We start from the raw sequence: 16,920 nt of genomic DNA, 5'->3' as shown, positions 1-16,920 counted from the left end.
CTCGTGACAATAAGCAATTTCCATTTTCATTTCATTAGAGGTGGAGGCCATTCATCTCTGTTTTCAAAGTAAGAAGTCTTACAACACCAGGTTAAAGTCCAACAGGTTTGTTTCAAATCACGAGCTTTCGGAGCACTCCTTCCTCAGATGAAATGTTTTCAAAGATCAGTTTGTGGCCAGCAATTAAAGGGGGGAGGGGGAGGGTGGGAGTAGATTGGGTGTTTGTTTTGGGAGTAAAATGAGTTGACTTACAAAGATATAAAAATGGCTAACTGTCTGTAATATGCTTGTGTGTGTTTTATATGATTGTGGAAATTTTGGTATTGTTTGGAATAAAATATATTTTTTAAAAAACAGTCCAAATCCCAGCCGGGACCATCCTGAGAAGCTGGTTCCTTCCTGGGTTGGCTTTTATCTCGGGGAATTAACGAGCCCGCTGTTAGGCCTGCGCCCCTCAGCTGAATGCCTCCTTTTGGTGGAGCTCGTACTCCATGAGACCCATGGGCAGATCAATTGGGTTGTCTCCATGGGTCCTGTGGGGGGTATAACATAAATAAACAAGAAAACATAGGTAATTGGAAAATTTGAGAGAAGAGTTTGAGGTTGGTCGAAAGCTGGTTAGAAGTCTTAGTGAATACTATTTTCTGAGGTGAAGAGAAACGGGGTGAGGGAAATTAGAAATCGGTTGATTTCTTCAGAAATCTCTCATCTTAAAAAAATAATCTTTATCAGTGTCACAAGTAGGCTTACATTAACACTGCAATTAAGTTACTGTGAAAAGCCCCTAGTCGCCACATTCTGCCGCCTGTTTGGATACACAGAGGGAGAATTCAAATGTCCAAATTACCTAACAGCGTGTCTTTCAGGACTTGTGGGAGGAAACCAGAGCACCTGGAGGAAACCCACGCAGACACAGGGAGAATTTACAGACTCTGCCCAGACAGTGACCCAAGCTGGGAATAGAACCTAGGACCCTGGAGCTGTGAAGCAACAGTGCTAACCGCTGTGCTACCATGCCGCCGACCCAAGGCAGTTGGCAGTAGACTGTTATGTTTGCAAATTATTCTCGGACCTTAGTAAAAGAAAACAAGCATTCATCAATGGGTACTCTAACTGGAGAAATATTGGAAGAGATATGGCTCATCATGAAAATTCCAAAGCTCATATTAAAGATATGTGTGAGTTCGAATAAAGATGTAAATTATCAGGAAGAATTGATTCAACATTATTGGCTCAGTTTGAAAAGAAGTGTTCTATTTTGAGGAAAGTGCTGAGGCATGCTGCTGCCACAGTCAAACTGCCATCTTCTTTGGGACCAACTCTAAGAGAACTTGAATCATCACTGTCAACTTGAAGAAGTAATTTTTTAGCCTGCCTTGAATATCTCAGTGAAGTTGATGAGCTTCTCAAAGATCATTTGAAAAGTTATCAATATTGTGGCTCATGGAAGACCAACCTTTCAATGCACAGAACCTACGATGACTTCCTCACTATAATGGCTGAGCAGCTCAGAAACCAATTCACTAATGAAGTCAAAGATGCCAAATGCTATTCCCCATTAGTTGATTCAACACCAGATGTGAGCCATGTGGACCAATCAACATTAATTTTAAAATATGTCACCAGCGACGCTGAAGTTGTAGATTGATATCTTTTTTGTCCAGCTACATTCCCACACGAGTGACTGGAGGCAACTGTTGTGGAAAACATTTGACGGTCCAAAGAATTTGTGACACCAGGCGGTCCGCTCATGCAGATGCTGTTTTGGCTTTGAAAGTTAAGTTTGCTGATATAAAGAGGACCTTATTAGAGATAGCCGCATCAAATTCAGAAAAACCACGTACAAAAGCTGCAGCAAAATCCTTGGCAGAGAGGTTTGAAAAGGACAAAATTGCAGTTTTTACTGTTTTGTGGAACCGTTAACTTCAAAGAATTAATGCCGTCAGCAAATTGCTGCAAAATGTTGATACAACTCTATTGAATCCAGCACAATTGTCAGCCTCAGTTAAAAGATTTGTCATGGAAATTCGAAATGATTATAGCTCTATGGAGGCACTAACATTAGCAAAAGACAGGTCCCACTTAAGAGAAGCACACAAGATGCAGGAAGTTATTTTTCAATGAAACTAGAGACGATTAAATACTTTAAAAGGGCAAGAGAAGATAATCTTTGAGACTGTCAATGTTATTTTCGACACAATAATGGTGTAATTGCAGAGTAAAAGTGAATCTCTGAAGCAAACTGTTGAGTTATTTTGCATGCTTTTCGACAGATGTTCGGATGAGAGTGCTAAAAGTCAATGCAGGAAGAAATTCTACCAGGAGGATATAGACTCTAATCTCTTAGAAGATGAAGTGAACAATTAATTGATTTCATCAGTAATGATGAATTCTGTGCTTCGAAACTTTTATGTGATGATGTACAGACTTGTATGTGATGATTTACAGGCAACCGTTAGAAATGTGAAACCATTCTGAAAATATTTTTAACAATACCTGTCACAAATTCTTCTGGTCAACGTTCTTTGTCTGTATCGAAAAAGTTAAAGATTATTTGAGAAGTACGATGAATCAGGAACATTTGACAAGTTCTGTAATACTGATGATTGAAAGCATGTCTCCACAAGATTTTACATACGGTGATGCTATTGATGATTTTATGAAAATAAAATGAAGGAAAAAAAGCTAGTTATAATAATAATTAAATTGCCATGCCAACAAGGGATGAAGCAAGAAAATCTTAGAAATCTATCCGACTTTCATATTCTCTTGTTTAAATTCTGTTTTTCAAAATGGACCATTACAGGCCTGATATAATGGCTGCAGCTGGTCACATGCTGATTGTCCCAATCACCATCACTCTCAAGACAGACCTTCATAAAATCTCTTCTCGGACAAAGAACAGAATCCTGCAGACAGAGCCACTATATTGAACTTGGACTCACTGGGCACTCCACTCACGTGAATTTACAGTCATAACTTTTTTGATTTTGAGGGAAAAAGTAAAAAAGTTAACATTTGAAACTGAACGAGACTCAAATATGCTGAATGCATCTGAAATATTCTTCCTGATAATTTACACTTTTCGAACGCACTTTAGTATGAGCTTTGGAATTTTCATGATGAGCCATATCTCTTCCAATATTTCTCTAGTTAGAGTACCCATTGATGAATGCTTGTGTCTTGTTGATTGGAATGTATGCATCTTGTTGATTGGAATACTTGCTGCTATGCTGAACTGGCTCATTCTGTCCTGCAATGACCTGTGCTACAATGACATAATTGGCTGATTTTTCCATCTCATTGCTCGTCAGCAAGTTCCATGTTTGCTTGCCTCAAGACACACATCGGAATATTGGCCATCTTTACCGTCATTCTGACAAGAGGTAAACTTGGATTTCAATTTAGCAATTATTCACACAGGTACATTTTTACAAGTTAGAAAGCACTAAAGCAGTTAAGCAACAATAAATTTTTGTATTTTTGTGGCTTGTGTCTGCCTTGCATTCTGTAGGGCGAGGTCAGGAGGGGTGTGATGTCATGCGGGCATCATGCCATTGGGGGAGGGATGTGGCACCATTGGGGGAGGGGCTTGATGTCATTGGGGGAGAGTGTGCAGTCACTGGGTGGAGGGACATGCCGTCATTTGGCGATTGGGGGGGGGGGGGGGGGGGCGTCGTGCTATCATGGGGGGGGGGTGACATCATTGGAAGGAATGGCCCCAGGAATGAAGGTGAGTGCAGGGCCGCACAAGGTATAACTCTGCTTCTGGAAACACTCATCATCAACTTACTTTTAAAATTATTTAAGATTTATTTTGCAACTTCAACAAAGTGTGATGTCCAGATTAATGGTCCACTGCAAATCTCCTGTGCACTGTCTAAGATATGGAGGATGCCCTGCTGTGTGTTCAGGAATATTCTATATGGAGCATGCCTTGCTGTGTGTTCAGGAATATTCTATATGGAGGATGCCCTGCTGTGTGTTCAGGAATATTCTATATGGAGGATGCCCTGCTGTTGTTTCAGGAATATTCTATATGGAGGATGCCCTGCTGTGTGTTCAGGAATATTCTATATGGAGGATGCCTGCTGTGTGTTCAGGAATATTCTATATGGAGGATGCCTGCTGTGTGTTCAGGAATATTCTATATGGAGGATGCCCTGCTGTGTGTTCAGGAATATTCTATATGGAGGATGCCCTGCTGTGTGTTCAGGAATATTCTATATGGAGGATGCCCTGCTGTGTGTTCAGGAATATTCTATATGGAGGATGCCTGCTGTGTGTTCAGGAATATTCTATATGGAGGATGCCCTGCTGTGTGTTCAGGAATATTCTATATGGAGGATGTCCTGCTGTGTGTTCAGGAATATTCTATATGGAGGATGCCCTGCTGTGTGTTCAGGAATATTCTATATGGAGGATGCCTGCTGTGTGTTCAGGAATATTCTATATGGAGGATGCCCTGCTGTGTGTTCAGGAATATTCTATATGGAGGATGCCCTGCTGTGTGTTCAGGAATATTCTATATGGAGGATGTCCTGCTGTGTGTTCAGGAATATTCTATATGGAGGATGCCCTGCTGTGTGTTCAGGAATATTCTATATGGAGGATGCCTTGCTGTGTGTTCAGGAATATTCTATATGGAGGATGCCCTGCTGTGTGTTCAGGAATATTCTATATGGAGGATGCCCTGCTGTGTGTTCAGGAATATTCTATATGGAGGATGCCCTGCTGTGTGTTCAGGAATATTCTATATGGAGGATGCCCTGCTGTGTGATCAGGAATATTCTATATGGAGGATGCCCTGCTGTGTGTTCAGGAATATTTCATATGGAGGATGCCCTGCTGTGTGTTCAGGAATATTCTATATGGAGGATGCCCTGCTGTGTGTTCAGGAATATTCTATATGGAGGATGCCCTGCTGTGTGTTCAGGAATATTCTATATGGAGGATGCCCTGCTGTGTGTTCAGGAATATTCTATATGGAGGATGCCCTGCTGTGTGTTCAGGAATATACCCCATAAGTGCAGCTTTGTGTCCTTTTTCAGGTTGCTAAGTTCAATTTCTGCCAAGCAAACACTGGATGAGTTCAAAAAGTTGCCAGTTGAGTCGGCAGACATTGTGATTCCAGGATTGTGCATTGAGTTATTTTGTTTCTGTGTATGCTTTTTTTAAGCTTGACACAGAAAAATGAATGCAATCGTCAAATTTTGATGGATAAATCTCAATAATGTTTAAGTAGAAACCCACTGGTGCTGTTTTAGTGAATATGGCAATATGAATTGAAACTGGGCTCTGATCTTCATCTAAATAATCTGTGTAAACTGCCAGTGCCTAAAGAGCACTCCGTCCTTCTGAATCCATGTCAATGTTTGCTTATAAAAATGGACCTTTCTGGTAGTGGTCCTTGCTGAGTCACATGTTCACCAACAAAACCTGAGCATCGCAGGCCTAACATATTCAAGGGGAAAAAGTCAGGAAAGAACAACTGTTAGATGCGTTCTTTACCAACGAGCGTTGTGGTATGGACAATGTCCCAATCCACTGGAACCAAACATGTTCCATAACTTACACTTGTGGGTGATGGCCTACCCTGGACCCTTTCTGGGACTAAATAGTACTGACAGGACAGTCTGTACCAAAGCTTACTCTCTCCATGTTGTACAATTGGCCCAGATATTGCAGTCAAACCTCGCAAATGTAGACCCAGAGCCAAGTACATTACCCTTGACATTACATCATACGTTGAGGTTGAGGGCCACACATTGTGATTGTGCCTGCCAGCAATTGTCAAATCCTGTTTAGCACAGTGCTCAAGTTCATTTGAACAGCCACACAGTCTTAGACAAACAGGCGTCAAGATTTCCACAGGGAATTCAGGCCAGCAGTGGGGAACGGGAACTGGACTCTTTCAAGCAAAATGTGCTCTTTATACTATGCAGATATGTAGGGTCATTTGGGTAATACATCAAAAGACATGACAACCCTCTGTGGTCGTTTGACATTCCAGAATGGAACTAGCTCAGTCTAGCCCTACATCATGTGAAGGATGCCAAAAATGGGGAAAGGCTCTTCCTTATTTTATACTTCACATTCTAATTATTTGTTTTGGCAATAAATCAAATTGAAATGATATTCCACCAGTAAAGGAGCCAGTGAATTACTTAGGCCCTTTATAGAATGGTCTATATTAAAGGAGTTTCCATCAATACCATCCAGACGAGTATGAACTATCCACCTAGTATGGTAAATTTTCTTCCTGCTGTTCCTGAGGAATGTTCGGTTCAGGCACAGTGAAGAGGAAGAGGGGTGACTAATGTCTACATCAAATCAATGCTCACGAATTACATCACTGTGGGATTTGTGTGGATTTCCTGTTAACATAGCAACCAACTTCTACCATGGAGCCAACCAAGTGTTGGGGTGTCGGAGCTTACAATGGGACCTTCCTCAGACCAAAGTGTCTGAAGACAGTCCAGCAGCAACCTGGAAAACTCCTTATAAAGTTGGGCATATGCACAATCATTTGTGTCCTATTTAAATAGGGAAAACACATTTTGTGGGCACAAAGTCATTTGGGCACACCAAAGTATGATGTAGCCACAAGTACCATACTTTAATTAGTCACACCAAGCTTTTAAAACCTATCCTAAAATAAGAGAATATATGATTTTCTCAGAAGGAGCTATTGGCCAGAATCTCATAACCCAGAGAGACTCATGACATGGACATGCAAAAAAAAGGATAAACTCAATGTTAAGTAATGCAGTAAAGTGGATTTGTTATATGCTCCTCCAACATCACAAACCACTAAGCCCAAACTGTAAAATATGCGACAAAGGGCAAAATCCTCCATATCCCTTCAAGAAAATTCTGAGACAAGAGCACCAGTGGCTCATGATTGCTAACTCGTTAGCTGGTTCTCTAGAAAGTGAAAGTGATTGGTCATTAGCTAGAGGACTGCTGATTAAAAAGCCACCCATTCCCTGTATTTAGTGGAAAGAGTTACATTGGTATTTGGGATAAACTCACCCTGTTCATTGAATTGCGCACTGAATATAACTATGAAATCAGTAACTTGCACAACTGAACTAATCAGAAAGCACCCCAAGGCAATCACCCACCCTAAAGGTTTTACCATCAATTTCTAGAGATGAAAGAATGGTAGACCTAGAGATACCAACTAAGACCCGACCTTCAAACATGAATTACTTCCAAAAAAAGTCAGAGATTTGGACAGATTCAGTCGTCGTGGTCACGAGAAGCCCAGGTTAGGTCATTGGAAGGAGACGAAATAGGGAGATGGCTCTTTTGAAATTTAAAAACGACAAGCCTCCTGTCTGTCTTAAAAATAGGGTGCAAGAGTCCTATGCGACAAATGTGAGCGGTATAAGTAAGTGAGACTCCTTCCATCTACAAGTCCACCAAAGGATGTCTGAGTCGAGGCCCAATCTAAAAGTGTAAAGTTACGGAGCCCAGACTAAATGAATGAAGCAATGTAACTAGAATGGGCTTCAAAACACTTAATAAATAAAGGAGACTTGTTTAATAGTTAATGTCTTCCCAGGCGATTTTAAGAATGTTGGATTGTGAATCAGTGGCATAAGTCAGAAACAATCTATACTACTAGACTCTGGTCACAAAGGTGTCTAATAAAACATAAAAGCTTGACTAACTACTAGTCATAGCGGCTGAGTCAAATCCATGCTTTTAAATCAAGGACCAGATTGCAGAATGCACTTTGGAAGGAAAGAAACAGAGCTGGAGGAGATATATATCTAAATCTAGAACATTATGTGCATAATTAAGTCCTGTGTTCACTACTCAAATCCCCCAGGTATCCAGGGAACCAGATGCACATGCAACTGGTGGTTCAACAACAAATGGAAAATGAATGTATATGGTGGCAGAGAGCAACAGACACCCTTATTCTGAATAGTTCAAAACAGTGCAACATAAATTCATTGGTAACTATCAAAATTGAGGGTGAAAGCTCAGTAAAGAAACCCACCATGTAAACCCAAACCTAATTGCCTCGACTACCATTCTCAAAGGAAACTGGAGAATTTTGCCATTAATAAAATAATGTAGTCAAGTAATATAGTTTAATTTCAAAGCCAACTGATTTCAGTGGAAAGCATATTCCTCCAAGACACTGCAAATTGACCACAATATCATTTAAAAGGAATGTTGATTAACCTAGAATTCATATTTACTAATAAGGATGCATTAAGATTCTCCTCATGGCAAACTCAGTTGTTTGCATCCCAAATTTTGTCAAATATTCCATGTCAGGAAAATCCAATTTTTCCTAAAAGGCTGTGAGAATTTACGGATGTTGTGGCTCGCCAAGGCTGCAAGAACCATTATTACATCACCAAAGTGTTCTGGCGTGATTCTCCCAAAAGGGAACAAAGTCCTACAGCGAGCGCGTTTAGCTGTCTGTTTCCCTGCGCACGCAGTGCAGAGAAACATTTGGCTATTCAATGCGACCCCCGTTGCATAAGGGGCCTGAACGGGGAACGCGCGACTGAGGCAACACATAGCCATGTTTTGTAGAATCATAGAAGTTGCAGTACAGAAGGAGGCCATTCAGCCCATTGAGTCTACACCAGCCCTTGGAAAGAGCACCCTACTTAAGCCCAAGCCTCCACCCACTCCACCTAACCTTTTGGGCACAAAGGGTCAATTTAGCATGGCCAATCCACCTAACCTGAACATTTTTGGACGGTGGGAGGAAAGTGGAGCACCCGGAGAAAACGCAAGCAGACAAGGGGAGAAAGTGCAAACTCCACACAGAGAGTCACCTGAGGCCGAATTGAACCTGGGTCCCTGGAGGTGTGAAGCAGCAGTGCTAACCACTGTATCACCGTGCTGCCCCGCTCCGCTTGCCATAACTCTCCAGTGTAGCACGAGATGGAGTCCCGATCTCAGAGGCCCCAAAACAATCCCGTTCTCCCCCGCAGCCTGAACACTCGAAAGAATAGTCCCCGGCCCCTCTCCTCCGCATCCCCCACAAACCGACTCAGGGCATCCCCAGCCCAATCACGTGCGGTTGGCAGTGCCCATGCCAACCATCAGTGCCACCTGGTCATGTGCACCATGGCAGTGCCAGGCTGGCACCCACATGGCACTGCCAATGTGCCCAGGTGGCACTGCCAGGGTGCCCAGAGGACACCAGCAGTGCCAAGGCACCACTCTGCCCAAAGTGCATGCAGCTTTGGGCCTCTGATCCCCTGGAAGACCCCCATGAGTGCCGTTCCATCCGGTCACCGTTTGTGGGAACCAGTGCTGAAAAGCGCTCGCCTAAAGTCTCTGAGACAAAGGGGATGAATCCCAAGCCTCGGGTACTTCGGGAATCTTCACATTAGAATAAGGCTAGCTGTCTCGCTCTAATATGCAGATTTGTTAAAAAGTGATCCCGCACACATTGGGCAGGATTCACATCGCAACGTCTCCTAAGATCGTGTTGGATCTCGCGAGGTGATGCGGGCCAGGTATCACCTGGATGTGGGAGCAGGGTCTCCCGGCTATTATCGACCATGCTGCGCCGGATTGAGGTGTTTTTCCGACGTAGCGTGGCCATTGGATCACACCCTTTACCTTCCTCACCCATGATGTGGAGAGGCCAGCGATGGACTGGGGTGAGCACAGTAAGAAGTCTTTCAACACCAGGTTAAAGTCCAACAGGTTTGTTTCAAATCACTAGCTTTCGGAGCACCTGAGGAAGGAGCAGTGCTCCGAAAGCTAGTGTTTGAAACAAACACATTGGACTTTAACCTGGTGTTGGAAGACTTCTTACTTCCTCACCCAACCATTGAGCCAGAGTTTTATTCAAGTTGAGGCCAGTAATAAGAGACAGTTGGGACAACTGGCTGCTGGAAAAAGAAATTTAGGATGTGTTAAAGAGAGAAACACAGTTCACATTCCAGTCTATTCGCCTGAAAAACTAAAATAGGTAAATGCTTGGAAATACATCAGCATTCTGCTCTGCTGTTTGTTGACAAACACAACTTGAACAGGTCACACGCTTGCGCACTCCCCCCATCCCTCGCATTCTCGCCCTCTCCTTTACACGTGCACTCTCCCCCCCCTCCCCCGCGCACCCTCCTACCACCCCCTCCCACTCTCCGTCCCCCCTCGCACTCTCCCCCCCTCCCTCACACCCTCCTACCACCCCCTCGCACTCTCCCCCCTCTCCCTCACATGCCCACTCTCCACTTCTCCTTTGCACGCCCACTCTCCCCCTCTCCTATGCACACCCACTCCCCGCTACCTCGAACCCCCACTCTCCTCCTTTCCCTCGCACACCCACTCTCCCCCTCTCCTATGCACACCCACTCCCTGCTACCTCGAACCCCCACTCTCCTCCTCTCCCTCGCACACCCACTCTCCCCCTCTCCTATGCACACCCACTCTCCCCCTCTCCCTTGCACGCCCACTCTTCCCCTCTCCCTTGCACGCCACTCTCCCCCTCTCCTATGCACACCCACTCCCCTCTACCTCAAACCCCCACTCTCCTCCTCTCCCTCGCACACCCACTCCCCCTTGAACCCCCACTCTCCCCCCTCTCCCTCGCACACCCACTGTCCCCTCTCTCTCGCGCACGTGCACTCTTCCCCTCTCCCCCACACCCACTGTGTGTGGGCAAGAGAGGGGAGGGAGAGCGAGTGTGTGTGGGCAAGAGAGGGGAGGGAGCACCCTCTGGCACCCACTCCCCCCTCCCTTATTCCCCCTAACACACACACTTTCCCTCTCTCCCTCAAGCATACATTCTCACTCACACACTGCCCCTCACCCTTTCTCACTCTCATACACTCTCTTCTCCTCTTTCTCTCACACACACTCTCCCTCCCCCCCCCCCCTCTTTCTCATGCACCCACCACTCCATACACAGTTAACCTTCCCCCTCTCTCAAACACACACTCCCTCTTACCTTTCTCTTCCACATAAACTCTCCCTCTCCTCTCTCTGGCAAACACATATTCTCCCTCCTCTCTCTCTGGCACACACATACGCTCCCTCCCCTCTCTCTTGCCCACACACGCTTCCTCCCTTCTCTCTCTTGCCCACAGACGCTCCTTCCCCTCTCTCCTGACCACATATGCACCCTCCCCTCTCTCTTGCCCACACTTGCTCTCCCTCTCTCTTGCCCACACATGTATGCTCCCTCCCCTCTCTTGCCCACACACACTCGCTCTCCCTCCCCTCTCTTGCCCACACACACTCCCTCCCCTGCTCTCTTGCCCACACACACTCCCTCCCCCGCTCTTACCCATACGTACGCTCCCTCCCCTCTCTCTTGCCCACACATGCTGCCTCCCCTTTCTCTCTTGCACACACACACTTCCTCCCCTCTCTCTCTTGCACACACGCTCCCTTCCCACTCTCTCTTGTACACACGCTCCCTCCCCTCTCTTGCCCACACACGCTCCCTTCCCACTCTCTCTTGTACACACACACTTCCTCCCCTCTCTCTTGTACACACGCTCCCTCCCCTCTCTTGCCCACACACGCTCCCTTCCCACTCTCTCTTGTACACACACACTTCCTCCCCTCTCTCTTGCACACACACGCTCCCTTCCCACTCTCGCACACACACGCTCCCTTCCCACTCTCTCTTGTACACAAGCTCCCTCCCCTCTCTTGCCCACACACGCTCCCTTCCCACTCTCTCTTGTACACACACACTTCCTCCCCTCTCTCTTGCACACACACGCTCCCTCCCTGCTCTCTTGCACACACGCTCCCTGCCATCTCTCTCTTGCACACTCACGCTCCCTCCCCTCTCTTGCACACACGCTCCCTACTATCTCTCTCTTGCACACTCACACTCCCTCCCCTCTCTCTCTTGAATACACACACTCCCTTTCCTATCTCTCTCTCTCGCGTACACCTGCTCTCTCTCTCTCTCTCTCTCACACACAGTCCCAGGAGAGAGTGTGGAACCTGGCAAGTCATGAAGCAACCAGAAGCATTCCACCTTCGAACGTCAGAGTTTGCAAGCTTTTTTCCCAAAACATGGGAAAAAAACAATCTTGGACAGATCCAAGTGGAAAAGTCTCTGGCATCACGCAATTTCAACATTTGGGGAGAACAGAGTCAAGTTGCCTTCACATCAAGCGAGCATGACACAAAGCCAATCCCTCCATCTATCCCTTCAATGCATATTGCAGTGATTATAAGTGGTTGTACAAATGGGAGAAAGGATATGGCATGTATAGCTCCACTCAGGATTAAAATGTCAAGATTACAAATAGTCTGGTTCAATCTAAGAAACTAAACGTTCCAGAGGTCTGTGACATGAGTCAAATACAACATTCCTGATATTAAACCGGAGGAAGTTAGAACTTACCCATCATTTGATTGTCAAATATGGAATTCAGGGAGAACAATTCACCAAGAGAACTACTGAAGCAAATAAGATAGATGCAACTAGGTGTTTTCTGGAAAAAGAAGGATATGGTGGAAAGGGTAAAAGGTGAGTTTGAAGCCACCTGAAACTTTAGATCATTCCTTCCCTGTCCTTGATACTTTACCAAGGGTCCAAACTTCACAGAGGAGATTCTAGTAGTAATTCTACAGCAATCCCACCACACTACAAAGTCACAATATGCTTCTAGAAGATTTTCTTGAGAACTTTTCTGTGATAGGAATAATGTTGAATAGTTTCTCATTCTGTATTCCGTAACAGACAGCCACGCAGAGATTCCGTCACTACCTCTTCAACGTTTGCTAATAGGTTCAGGTACAAAGATTTCCTATTTTTAGTTTTAAAATATCCAACCCAAGCATAAAACCTGAGTGTGCAGGTTTCTGCCTTTTTGTATACTGCCCCACATGCACCCTAGAGTAGGCTGGCACAGGGACATACTCCTGGGAAAAATCCACAAAGAATACGCTCACTTGGAGATTTTGGGACAAGACAATGTCAAGGCTAGAGGGTCTTCTGTAGGCAGCTTCGCCCAATGGAATTTCAAACTTGCTCCTTTAGGTTATTTATTCATCTTGTTTGTCAATTTGGTAAAGTTCAATTTTATTTTTACCCTATTTAACATATCTTTATTTTCTATGATTGTATAAATCAATGCTGCTACAGCAACTGTCCATCACAGTAATGTAAAAACCCCATGAGCAGTTAACTGAGCTGCCAACTGTTGAACTGACACAAGATGAATATGGTTAAGGAAGGCCATCTGAGAGTACAGACAACATATTTAAATATTAAAAGGTCATGGTGGATAGGCTTGAATACATCCTGCATCACAGACCTCACATGCAATAACCTTTTTGTGCCTCAGGGTAAGTATACCACTCAAGCCCATCTCTGGACAGCAACCCCACTAACCATTAGCTTTTGTATGCAGTAGCATCACCTTCTCTGCACCACCTCCATCACGATGCTACAGTCAAACAAATCTTCCCCTTCCCTTCTCCTAGTGTTGAAAGAGGGCATTCGGCCAATAGAATCTGCACCGACATCCCCAAAAGAGCTCTCTACTGAAGCCTCTTCCCCGTCCTATCCCTGTAACCTAACCTGGACATCTTTGGACACTAAGGGGCAATTTAGCATGGCCAATCCACCTAACACGCACATCTTTACAAAAATGATACTTGGATTACAGGGTTGAGATATGAGGAGAGATTACTCAAATTGACAATCTTGACAAATTTCCCATCTTGACAAATACATGTATAGGATGGGAGTAAAGGGATATGGACCCTGGAAGTGTAGAAGATTTTAGTTTAGACAGGCAGCATGGTCAGTGCAGGCTTGGAGGGCCGAAGGGCTTGTTCCTGTGCTGTACTTTTCTTTGTTCTTTGGACTGTGGGAGGAAATCGGAGTAAACCCACGCAGACACGGGGAGAATGTACAAATTCCACACAGATAGTCACCCAAGGCCAGAATCAAACCCAGGTCCATGGCACTGTAAGGCAGCAGTGCTAACCACTCTCCGTCGTGCTGCCTTTCTCCATTCAACATTCAACAGAGTAATCCATCTTCATTCCTCAATCACCCCCAACACCCATTCAAGTGACAGAGATGCAACACCTACACTTTTACTCTACTGCTTTCCCACTGTCCAGAATCCCAAACATTTGTTCTGGGTGAAACAACTCACTAGTATTACCTTCAATTTTATGCACTGTATTCATTGTTCATGTTATAATCTTCTCTACATAGAGGTGACTGCTTTGATGAACACCTGCATTCAATCTGCATGTGAGACCCTGAGCTTCCAGTCACCTGCCATTTTAATTTGCCCATTCAGACCTCTGTCATTAGACTCCTGTACCGTTCTGGTAAAGTTCAGTGGAAACTCAAGGATCACTGTTTCCTCTTTTGATGAGGCACTTTATAGTCTTCTGGGCTCAACAGTAAGTTCATGAAATTCAGGTCATAAACCACTTCTCCCATTTTTCTAGACAGCAGCTGCAGGTGATGGTTCAGCTGTTGTCACTCACAACTCATCTAGACCCAGTTTATGTTTGATTCTCTGGTCCAATTAGCACATTTGCTTTGCATCATAACCAATTTCTCATTTAAGGCCTCCTACTTTCCACACTACCTCAGACCTTCCCTTTTGTCCTTAGCTCCCTGAGGGAGAAAGAAGCAAACTTTTGTCAGTTTTGACAACATTATTTTTTTCACACTCTGGAGATATTTCCATACTTGTGCATTTCAAGCATTTTCTATTTCATTTTTTTTAATAAACATTTTATTGAGGTATTTTTGGTATTATAACAGCAACAAAATAAACATTGTACATGAAACTATAAACATAGTGCAAAAGCCGTCTCCCTCCCTTAAAGGTCTCACCTTTATTAACCCCCTACTCTAAGCTAAACTAACCCCCCCCACCCCCTTCCGCTGACGAAGAAGTCGACGAACGGTTGCCACCTCCGGGTGAACCCTACCAGTGATACTCTCAAGGCGAACTTGATTTTCTCCAAACAGAGAAAGCTAGCCATGTCTGACAGCCAGGTCTCTGACTTCGGGGGCTTTGAGTCCCTCCAAGCTAATAGTATCTGTCTCCGGGCTACCAGTGAAGCAAAGGCCAGAACGTCTGCCTCTTTCTCCTCCTGGATTCCCGGGTCTTCCGACACCCCGAAAATCGCCACCTCTGGACTCAATGGCACCCTTGTCTTTAAAACCAAGGACATGACATCTGCAAACTCCTGCCAAAATCCCCTGTGCTTCGGACATGCCCAGAACATGTGGACATGGTTCGCTGGTCCTCCCGTACATTTTGCGCACCTGTCTTCCACCCCAAAGAATCTGCTCATCCGGGCCACTGTCATCTGAGCCCGGTGAACGACCTTGAATTTTACCAGGTTGAGCCTGGTACATGGACGCGTTGACTCTACTCAACGTGTCCACCCATAGACCCATTGACCATCCTCTATCTCTCCTCCCAGCTCCTCCTCCCACTTGCGCTTCAGCTCCTCGGTCTGCGTCTCCTCTGACCCCATAAGTTCCTTGTAAATGTCAGAGACGCTCCCTTCTCCTACCCACCCTCTGGAAATGACCCTGTCCTGAATCCCCCTTAGCGCTAGGAGCAGGAAGGTTGACACCTGTTTATGTAAGAAGTCCCGCACCTGCAGATACCTGAATTTGTTTCCCCATGCCAACCCAAACGTCTCCTCCAGCACCCTCATACTCGGAAAGCTCCCCTCTATAAACATATCCCCCATCCTCTCAATCCTTGCTCTCCACCATATCCGGAACACCCCCACCCCCTCCATACTTCCCGGGGCAAACCGGTCATTATTACAGACCGATGCTCCCTCTGCTCCCACATGTCTCCTGCATTGGCCCCAGACTCTCAGGGCCACCACCACCACGGGGCTGGAGTACCGTGCCGGCAGGAAAGGCAGAGGCGCAGTTACCAACGCCCCTAGACTGGTGCCCTTACATGAAGCCGCCTCCATACGCTCCCATGCACCCCCTCCCTCCCACCCCATCCAGCCCCTTCAGGCTCTCAGAGCAATTGCCAACGGCTCCATAGCTAGCGCGAACAACAGTGGGGAGAGGGGGCATCCCTGTCACGTCCCCTGGTGCAGTCTAAAATAGTCCGATGTTGTCCTACTCATCCATACGCTTGCCACAGGAGCCTGATACAGCAACCTGACAATCAATAAAGCCCCGCCCAAATCCGAACCGTCCCAGTACCTCCCACAGATAATCCCATTCTACCCGATCAAAAGCCATTTCTGCATCCATTGTGATAACTACCTCCACCTCCCTACCTTCCGGGGGCATCATGATCACGTTTAACAACCTTGTTACATTGGCCACCAACTGCCTACCCTTAACAAACCCTGTCTGGTCTTCCCTAATAACATCTGGAACACAACCCTCAATCCTGGAGGACAAAAATCTGGCCAGCAGTGTGGCGTCCACATTCAACAGGGATATCGGCCTGTAGGACCCACATAGCTTTGGGTTCTTGTCCTGCTTCAGAATCAGCGAAATCGTGGCCTGTGACATCGTCGGGGGCACCACCCCTCTTTCCCTTGCCTCATTGAACATCCTCATCAACACCGGCCCCAATATCCCAGGGAACTTTATATAAAACTCCACTGGGTACCCGTCCGACCCTGGGGCTTTACCCGCCTGCATGGCCTTCAGACCCTCCACTATCTCTTCCAACCTGATCGGGGCCCCCCAGCCCTTCTACCAGCTCCCTGTTCACCTTTGGGAAATTCAGCCCCCCAAAAAGTGCCTCATCCCCTCCGGCTCCGTAGGGGGTTCTGACCTGTACAGCCTACTGTAGAAATCCCTAAACACCTTATTCACTCCTGCTGAATCTCCAACCAGGTTCCCATCTCTGTCATTTACTTTCCCTATCTCCCTGGCTGCCTCCCTCTTTCTCAGCTGCTGTGCAAGCATTCTGCTGGCCTTCTCTCCATACT

At 45.7% G+C, this 16,920-nt stretch overlaps 1 protein-coding gene across 4 annotated transcripts in view; it reads right to left on the bottom strand.

The window, feature by feature from the left end:
• Positions 1 to 16,920, bottom strand: part of cabin1 (calcineurin binding protein 1) — a 696,151-nt gene that overhangs the window by 148,269 nt on the left and 530,962 nt on the right. The window lies entirely within an intron of this gene.

Source organism: Scyliorhinus canicula, chromosome 1 (assembly GCF_902713615.1).
Source record: "Scyliorhinus canicula chromosome 1, sScyCan1.1, whole genome shotgun sequence".
Taxonomy (NCBI): Eukaryota; Metazoa; Chordata; class Chondrichthyes; order Carcharhiniformes; family Scyliorhinidae; genus Scyliorhinus; species Scyliorhinus canicula.
Note: the sequence above shows the minus strand (reverse complement) of the source record. Positions and strands in the feature narration are given on the sequence as shown.